The following is a 9,846-nucleotide window of genomic DNA, read 5'->3' as shown; positions in this document are numbered from 1 at the left end:
TCTATCGCGACAAAGAAATGAAGTCTTAGAGGTGAGAGAAGAGAGACTCAAGGAGGAAAAAAAAAAAAAAAAAAAACAGAATTCTTCTTTGAGTGGAGAATATTCTTCAATAACAAAATATACTTCGCGACTCTGGTCCGTAAGGGTATCGCCGAAGTCCCCCCAAATGAAATCATAAGACGTACGTCATCATAGCTATAGGGCTGAAGACCAAGGACCCCTCTAAGCTGAATAAAATCGTCTGACGTGACCAATGAGCCTTCATCCGATGGGGCGTCTTCCCCGAACTGAATAAAATCACCTGGAGGCAACCAGAATTAAATTGGCAGATGATGTTATTAGAATGGGTTTACCCACTTGACCTACTAGATATCTACCTACTACTTACCCAATAGCTTACCTTCTGAACTCACCTGTCTACCAGCCTAAACATACATATCTCACTCTGTCTGTATGTCTGTGTCTGTCTGGGGGCAGTGTCTCCCCTCACCCCGACTCCTCTAGGGAATCTTACAGAATCTGGGACACTCAAGCTTTTGTTCTGGCTAACGACAGACGCTTTTATTCAGTCAAGAGAAAACCTTATTCAAGAAACGTTAGAGATAATGACAATGTACAACCGCGAGCAAAAGGTCTGACTAGCCCAGATTTTTTAAACGATACAAAATTCAAATTCTTTATGTGACAGCTTTTTAATCTATTCAAGAAATCTAAATAACTGTGAGGTAAATATTACATATAAAAATATATCACAAAAATCATATCGACATTGTGAGATATGTATCATGGGTCAAAACTTTTCCTCGTGACTGCGTGATGATGGTGGTAGTACTAGCAGATGTGGTAGTATTAGTACTAAAAGTATCAATAGTAGCAGTTGTAGAGGTGACAACCCGCCCATTGACCTACCTAACCTAACTATCCAGCACTCAGCTCCCTATCTGTACTAATAGTATCAATAGTAGCAGTTGTAGAGGTGATAACACGCCCATTGACCTAACCTAACCTAACCTAACTACCCAGCGTCCACCTCCCTACCTGTACTCTCCATCCCTCGTGTCAACGGGAACGCTGCGTGACTCCCTAATCAGTCCACGACGAGACGGGACTATTCCCTAGGGGCGTGGTCCACCGACGCCGCCAAGTCGCTGCTCCTGACGGCGTAAAGAACGAGGTGGGGCTTGGGGGCGATGGGCTCAGCATGGGGAGGTGAGGAGGGTTGGTGTTGGTGCCCGCTGACGTGGACGGTCTGTGTATGGGGTGCCCGCTGGTGTGGTTTTGCGGGTGGAAGACAAACCTCAATATTACTCCGCCTCATGTGAATGGCGTCGGTCTTTGAACTTTGGAGATCTCCAGGGCATCTCATGATTGTTTAAGGACACCACGTTTCTTCAGTTCATATGAAATTGCGTGTGTGGGAGAGAGGGCGAGAAAGAGAGAGGTAGATATATAGATAGATAGATAGATAGATAGTATATGAAGCACATACAGACTATTGACGAACATGAAGGTGGTGTTTTGACTCATAAACGAGAAAATGATGAACAAAAAACATAGAATGCCTGATCCACCCTACATTAGAATATGAGGGGATGGTATGATCCACACGTAAAGTGAATGACATAGACAGGAATGAAAGCATACAAAGAAAAGCGCCTAATTACATCCCTAGCAGAAAAGCTCCTCATTAGATCCCCAGCCTTGGAAATAAAATAGATGAAGAGAGATTAAAGTACTGGACCTGCCATCATTGAAAGAAAGAAGAAAAGGTGACAACTATAATGTTCAGTTCAGTTATTTAGGGAAGATAAAACTGACAGAGAAGATCTATTGGCTGAAGAACAGAAGTGTCACGAGGTCATGGGAACAAATTGAAGACTATGTGTCAGAAAGACAATTAAAAAGAATTATATATATATATATATATATATATATATATATATGTATATATATATATATATATATATATATATATATATACAGATCCACCAAGTAGTGGAATAATGTAGATGATAATTAGGGCCAAAGGTAAAATGATAAAAGATATAGACAAACAAAATCAAAACCAGATGTGTGTTTGTGTGTGTGTGTGTGTGTATTTTTGCCTACCTGGTTTACTTTGTAATATACAGGAAAGGAACTATGTATACAAAGGCATGTTTCTTTTTCTCCATCACACACACACACACACACACACACACACACACACACACACACACACACACACACACACATATATATATATATGTATATATATATATATATATATATATATATAAGCATACACACAGCAATCGCAACAAACATGACTTCCCAATTAACCAACAACCAACTGAAACAGGTGAGGATTTAAGATATCTTGGGACCACGGCAAATAGGAGAAATTATATAATCGAGGAAATGTATATTGAAATATCGTCTGCTAACAGATGCCGTCACTCCCGGATGAAGATTGTGAAAAAAGAGAAGCCTTTAAAGGAGGAAAACAAATTATGATTTATAAAGCAATCACTATACCATTAGTGTACTGCCTCAGAAACGTGGACGGAACAAGTACGGAAGGAGGCCTAATTGTCTTTGAAGACACCCTCTTACCTGGAATAACTGGGCCTATTTACTTATTTATTGGTCCATTTTTGACAGAAAGTAGAACCGGTGGGTAAAGTGGCGTAACACTGAAATCAGGTAAAAGAAAACTACCTAAGAAAAGCACAACAGAAGTAATCTAAAAAGAGCTGCGATGTATGTATGTATGTACGTGTGCATGTATATATGTATGTATGTAGTATGTATGTATGTATGTAGGGTATGAATGTATGTAGGCTATGTATGTATATATGTATGTATGTTTGTATGTGTGTATGGGCCAAAGAACCCCAAGGAAGGGACTAATGGTCCGCGTGGAAAGGAGGAGACGCAGAAGAAGACAGAGAACTAGATGGCGACATTGCGTCATGAAAGATTTACACAGAAAGGGACTGGCGACATGAAACGGATCAATGGACGGAGACAGTGATGGGCAGACTGCAATGGAGAGGCTTTGTGAGGGTGGATACGGATGAGCCAATATTATATATTGTTACACTCATAAAGAATTCGTCTAGGTAATTTTTCGCCATTTTCTATTTTTATTTTTTTCATTTTTGCCTAAATTAATTTTTCATCGCCTGGCACTCCTGGTGGAGCAACTGTCAGTGCCATAACTAGTGTCTGAGTGGGTTAAAACAACGTAAGGAATAATGTTGCGTATAATTATCTAAAATAGAAATGAGGATTTTTTTTTTCGATCTCCCGGAAAGTTGGAAAATGACGAAGGTGATACATACATACATACATACATACATACACACACACACACACACACACACACACATACACACACACACAATATATATATATATATATATTTATATATATATATATGTGTGTGTGTGTGTGTGTATGTATGAATGCATGTATGTATGTATGTGTGCATATGCGTATGTATGTACATATGTATGTAAATATGTATTTATATGTATGTATATGTACATACTGTATGTAATTAAATATGTATTTATATTTGTGCATGTATGTATGTATCCATGCATGCTCGTATGTATGCTTTACGCTATACTGATGCCTCCCCGTGGTAAGTCTACCACCAAGAAAGTTAACCCAAGGAGATTGAAGTCAACCCCCTTGGTCTACCCTATATCTCTTCTGGCACCAATTAGTCCCCGGACGGACATCACGGCACCGGTGCCAGCTGCCGTGGCCCTGTGCCTTGGTTACAAAGGTCCGGGGGAAGTCGTTAGGCGTGGCACTTCCGGGGGTCGGCTTGGGTGGTTAGAGTAAATTACCCTCTTCGCTCCCGAAGTAATCACCCAAAGGTGAAGACAAATAATAGCCAGACAAAGGAGACCGATCAAAATACAATTGATCCATATGTGTGTATGTATATATATATATATATATATCTATCTATATATATATATATATATATATATATGTATATATATATGTGTATATATATATAGATATATATATATATATGTATGTATGCAAGCAATCACATCACCGTGATACGAAAATGTAAAATAACCACAGGAGAAGAGAAACTTGTAGACAGTGAGTATTTTCGTATATTACATCTTCAGACTAAATTTAGTCTAAAGATGTAATATACGAAAATACTGTCTACAAGTTTACCTTCCGTGGTTATTTTGCATATATATATATATATATATATATATATATATATATACGTATATATATATATATATATGTATATATATATCACAACTAACACCACAGTCGGACGAAAGAAAAAGTTGCGTAAGCGGAACTATATATTTCGATTGCTACCTGCAATCCTCTTCAGTAGTACAAAGTGGCAGGGAGGAGGCTATCTTAAGTAGCAACCTCTTACAAAAGAAAGGGAACATGAGAAAATAAAAAACATCACTGCCCCAACCCTAGTTGACCTGAGGCTGACACGAGGTCGGGTCAGGGGGAGGGGGAGGAAGCTTGTTGACAATATTTTTGGTGATGAATAGACATGGACCCCAGACATCATTTCAGGTCTATTCATCACCAAAAATATTGTCAACAAGCTTCCTCCCCCTCCCCCTGACCCGACCTCGTGTCAGCCTTTTGTAAGAGGGTGCTACTTAAGATAGCCTCCTCCCTGCCACTTTGTACTACTGAAGAGGATTGCAGGTAGCAATCGAAATATATAGTTCCGCTTACGCAACTTTTTCTTTCGTCCGACTGTGGTGTTAGTTGTGATTTACAAATGTGTTACTACATTTCGCACCTGTGACACACACACATATATATATATATATATATATATATATATATATATATATGTATGTATATATATACATATATATTCACATTTAGACATTGAAAGTGGTAACAGCACTCAAGCCAGGATAGATTGCCTCAGACTCCGCAGTCTGACATCACTTGGAATTGGACCAAGGTCGAGTTACACCGTATGGCACAGCCGTTGTGGCTTGTTGTTGGCTATAGCAAATTCTCTCCATTAGACTCGGATGAGATGGTGGTCGTTCTATTTAGGTCTGGTTTTCACGAGTTGATTTTATTAAGCTAATTGAACTTGCCCACAATCTGGCCGCATAGACACAGGCATAATGTCTGTCCGATTGCACATACTTCGCTGGTGTTTTGCGCGTGAAGCAACATTCGTACGTTACTGCCATCATTAAGTATAAATGATTGGCATCATTAAGTGTTGATATACAAGGCGGGTAATGCTTCTGATGTAGCTCGTATGCTAAGGTAAATTCAATGGAAAAGTTGTACTCATAATATACCATGCAAAGGCCAAATAGGAGTTGTGTCTGTTTAGCCTCTGACGTCACAATGGCTTGGCTATATAACGTAAACAATGCATATGAAGAAAACCACAAAGAACAAGCTTATGATAACAGTTGAGGTTATGGGAAACTAGTTTACTACAGGACCCAAACTTACAAGCATAACGAACTAGCTTTATAAAAATCATATTGAATGAATACGTTTAAAAAAAAACTCTGTTTGTAGTTGTCTACTCTCAACCAAGTGATCTGCTGTTTGAACTGTAGCTCTGCACCTTCCGCAAGTCGACACTATAAAATGTCGGCAGCTAGAGAAACACAAACAACATGTTCGATCACCAAATATATAAACACTCACGTCATACATCCACGTTTTTACTCTACCACAGATTCACGGTGGGAAATTTAGATGTCTTGGAGCTCCAACAATCTAATGTTCTATAATTTCCGAGCACAGACACAAGTCCAAAAGTGACTATCTCCCGAACGACCGCCACCTTTCCTCGGTGACAGCCAATTGGTACGTTTAGCTCGGACTGGGAACCAGCGTCGCGTTTGTACACAACGCGGGGCCTGAAATTCGTTTATGGAACGACCGGATGAATGACAGTAATCTGGACTCCTGAAGGCTTAACTTATTAGGTAGAGTGACGTAGTTGAGATCATTTGGTTTGGCAAACGTTCAAATAAGTCTTTGCGGCGGGGTCACATTCAAGGGGACTTCATGCAAGCGAACCCGTTCAATAGGTGTCCAAGGGTCGTGGTCAAACATGGCCTCGTTCAAGAGAAGGGACCCGGGAGAAAGATCGTAATTTATCATGGTCTCGTCCAAGAGAGGTAGTCTGCAAAAAGTTGGGGTGGTGTGGGGGGGGGGGAGGATTTATCATTATTATAATTTTTTTTTTATTAAAAAGGGGGGGGGGATCGTGGTCCATCGTGACCCACATCAGGGTGAGGTTCACGATGGGTCCCTCACGTGGCCCCCGCCTCCCATTCCCCGTCATGTCTTTCCACTATCAAGCTTACCCTCCTCCCCACCATCTCTCTCTCTCTCTCTTCATCTCCCCCCCTATCTACCATTTTCTCATTCATTAAGTGTATATATGGACACCTAAAAGCATTGCGTGACCGAGCCCCTCTTGAGCTATCAAACGTTAAAACTAATAAATAGAAAATCCTCTAACGACATCTACTTTCGTGCTCTCCGGTGAGTTCAACCCGATCTTGTCGACGTTGCTTAGGTTTGGCGAGGTTACTTTTCAAAAATGAGGTGATAGCATCCATAGTATATAAATGTATTAAATTATCTGTATAATTAATAATAAAGTTAGTTCTGTTCACGTAGATGCAACACAAGTGATAGCATCCATTGTATATTAATGTATTAAATTATCTGTGTGATTAATAATAAAGTTAGTTCTGTTCACGTAGATGTAATGCAATGTTTAGTTTTCTTAATATTGTCTTTTATGAGACTAAAACTTCGAACTTTCATAAGTAATCTTTTTTATGCTTTGCTAAGAAGATATTTCTGAATATCATAATCTTGTGATTTGTACTGATTCCATCGCTTAGTTCACCTGAAAGTCTTTGTTTTGAATAAGGTGAACAATTCAATTGGATGCATGAAATGTATTATATCAATGTCACAATACAGTTTAATTTTACATTATAGTTAGTGTAAGGGTAATTGTAATTCTGCATTGCAAATGAATGACCTCAGTAGCGAATCCAGCCTTCGCGGGCGTCAATTACCTTGTTTAGGCCACCTTTCACGGTAAGAAGGACATTTCCTGTCTGAGCCCGATCTGGCGTTGCGACAACGTTTTCGTTGGTGGACCTTGGATGAGACCAAACGCTCGCGGGATCGGTGTTTATGGGAGGGGAAGAGAAGTCTGTAGGAAAATGAAATGATAGTTGTGTATGAATAGAAGCTGTTCCCACTGAGGATTTTTAGGGCTACTCATTAGAGTTTGAGTTTATGGGTCAGGGGGCATGGACTTGCAGACTTGGAATTCGAGGCTTGCTTCGGTAATTGTGCGGGGATTCTTGTTGGGGACATTTTTAATAGAAATTTTGTTTGTTGCTGTACATTTGGGTTGGTGAATTTATTTATCAATCTGGACGTGGGGAAGCAAGTATGTTAACACGTGGTCCTTAATTCTTGCGTATTTTTTTAATGAGTGCAAGTTGAATCCTTGATCAAACAATTACCAATTTTTAATACATCCAAAGGACAATGGTCATCATGACCCCACCATCACCTGATGTATACTAATGTATCCCCCATTAGGATACAAACCTACCAACCCAAATGTACAGCCACGCTGAAGAGGATCACAGTGATCGTAATATACGTATCTTCTTACAACTATTTTCTTTCCGAAAGTGTGATCTATAGTTTACACACAGACACACACACACACACACACACACACACACACACACACATATATATATACATATATATATATATATACATATATATATATATACATATATATATATATATATGTGTGTGTGTGTGTGTGTGTGTGTGTGTGCGTGTGTGTGTGTATGTGTATTTACCTAGTTGTACCTAGTTGTATTTTACGGGAAGGGGAGCTATGCTCGTGGGGTCCCGTCTTCATATCTCATTTTATCTAAACTATTTTTAAATTCATGTATTGTTTTTGCACACACCACTTTCTCATCTAACTTGTTCCAACTGTCTATAAGTGTGTGTGTGTGTGTGTGTGTGTGTGTGTGTGTGTGTGTATGTAAATATGTATACGGTCAATTGTAAATATTAAGGAAATTGTTAGAAAATGACAGCTACCTCCAGTATATTTGCATAGTTCAAGCTGGACGAAGAAGTTTTTTATTATTATTAGGATTACGATGGAAATCTGTGCAACCGAAATGCGTCTTCTGTATACAAGGGTGCGCAAGAACAAGTATCAAAGATCTTGTTTCAAAATAACAGTCGCTTCCAGTATGAATGATACATAGTCATTCCATGAGCCAGAAAACTTTCCGTCCACTTATTACGTTTTCTCTCTCATTCTTGCACCACTTTTTCCATTGCAAGAATGCAAAGCTTCACTCTGTATATTGTACTTATAGTTGATTTCCCATTTTCTATGTGGACGATGTTCTCTCTCTCTCTCTCTTTTTTGTTTTTGTTTTTTTTACAAGCACACTAATCAACATCAATCTCTCCTCTGGCGGGCGACTGACGTTGTACATATCAATAACTGGGTGGTCAATCATAATGAAAAATATTTATGTCCCTTATTTTTTTTTATTAAGCAAAAAAAAATCACAAACTATTTACATGTGGTACATTTTCAGGAGTACAACCCTTTAGCCTACAAATCAAACCAGTCCAAAAGATTACAAAACTGAGTAAACAACAGTACTTCTTGAGACATTATGAAAGGTTATTACACTGGGCCTAAAATACACACAAATAATGAAGAGACAAACACAATACATGTAAATGTGAGTATGTACAAGAATGATTCCTTCCTTCTCCTCACCAAAGATGTTGCTTAATTTTAACCAGAGACACCTGCCTTAAACCAGAACAAACCAAGTTGACGGGGTCACCGTAGAGTTAAGTGTAAAAAAAAAAAAAAAAAAAAAAAAAAAAATCTGTCTAATTAAATCCCCTGGTGTTATTAGCCAGAATAAAGTCTGTAAAGACCATCCAGCTCAGCGGTGGGGGGTGATAACCCGTTAACATTCTTGGCTACCATCTTCATCACGGTGATATGACATTATAGGTTAGGTTAGGTCACCTGTGTGGTGACAGGTGATTGTATTTATGAGAGAGGGGGAGGGTGGGAGGTGGTGGTATCCAAGCTTAATAAAATCACGTGGCGCAAACCATAATAAAATGGGAAGAAGACGTCACCGAAGGGTTGGATGATATAATTCTATCCATTCCGTCCACACGAGCCTCTGATCTCACTCATGAAATGAAACCAGTATCTGCATTAACGCACCGTGTTTCACTATGGCTGTTTCTGGTTTATGAAAGAAACGACTTATTTCGGAAACAAAGTTTCGAAATATTTAAAGTGCCGAATACCAGACGACTTTCAATTATAGTGTTATTTTTTCTGGGCGAATCCAGGTTCAGTTCCCAACGGACACCAGTGACTGCCACTTGCCCCGGTTGTCCGAACACTTAGGGTAAAGGGGATGTCTTCGGTTGCAGCTAGACGTCTCCTGACGTAAGCTCCTTTTATGTTATCAGTGATCAGCTATGACTACAGTTAAAACACTCGATATCCATGGCTTGGAAAGCCAGGGCAAATGGCCGTCACTGGTACCCCTTTTGGTAGTGTCTGGCACCCAAGGCACAGTTGTGGATTGACGAACCTGGTACAGTAACGCGCTGTGACGTCATGCTCGCTGGCGACATCTGGCAACTCGAGCATTTGTCTCCATCTGTGGCTTTACTTCAAAGTATGAACACGAGTCAACTTGACGTAATTTTCCACCAATCATGGACGTATTTACGTTACAGTTA

This window comes from Oratosquilla oratoria, chromosome 30, assembly GCF_046742065.1.
Source record: "Oratosquilla oratoria isolate Oo_2021 chromosome 30, ASM4674206v1, whole genome shotgun sequence".
NCBI classification, from domain to species: domain Eukaryota; kingdom Metazoa; phylum Arthropoda; class Malacostraca; order Stomatopoda; family Squillidae; genus Oratosquilla; species Oratosquilla oratoria.
This window is presented reverse-complemented; position numbering follows the sequence as displayed.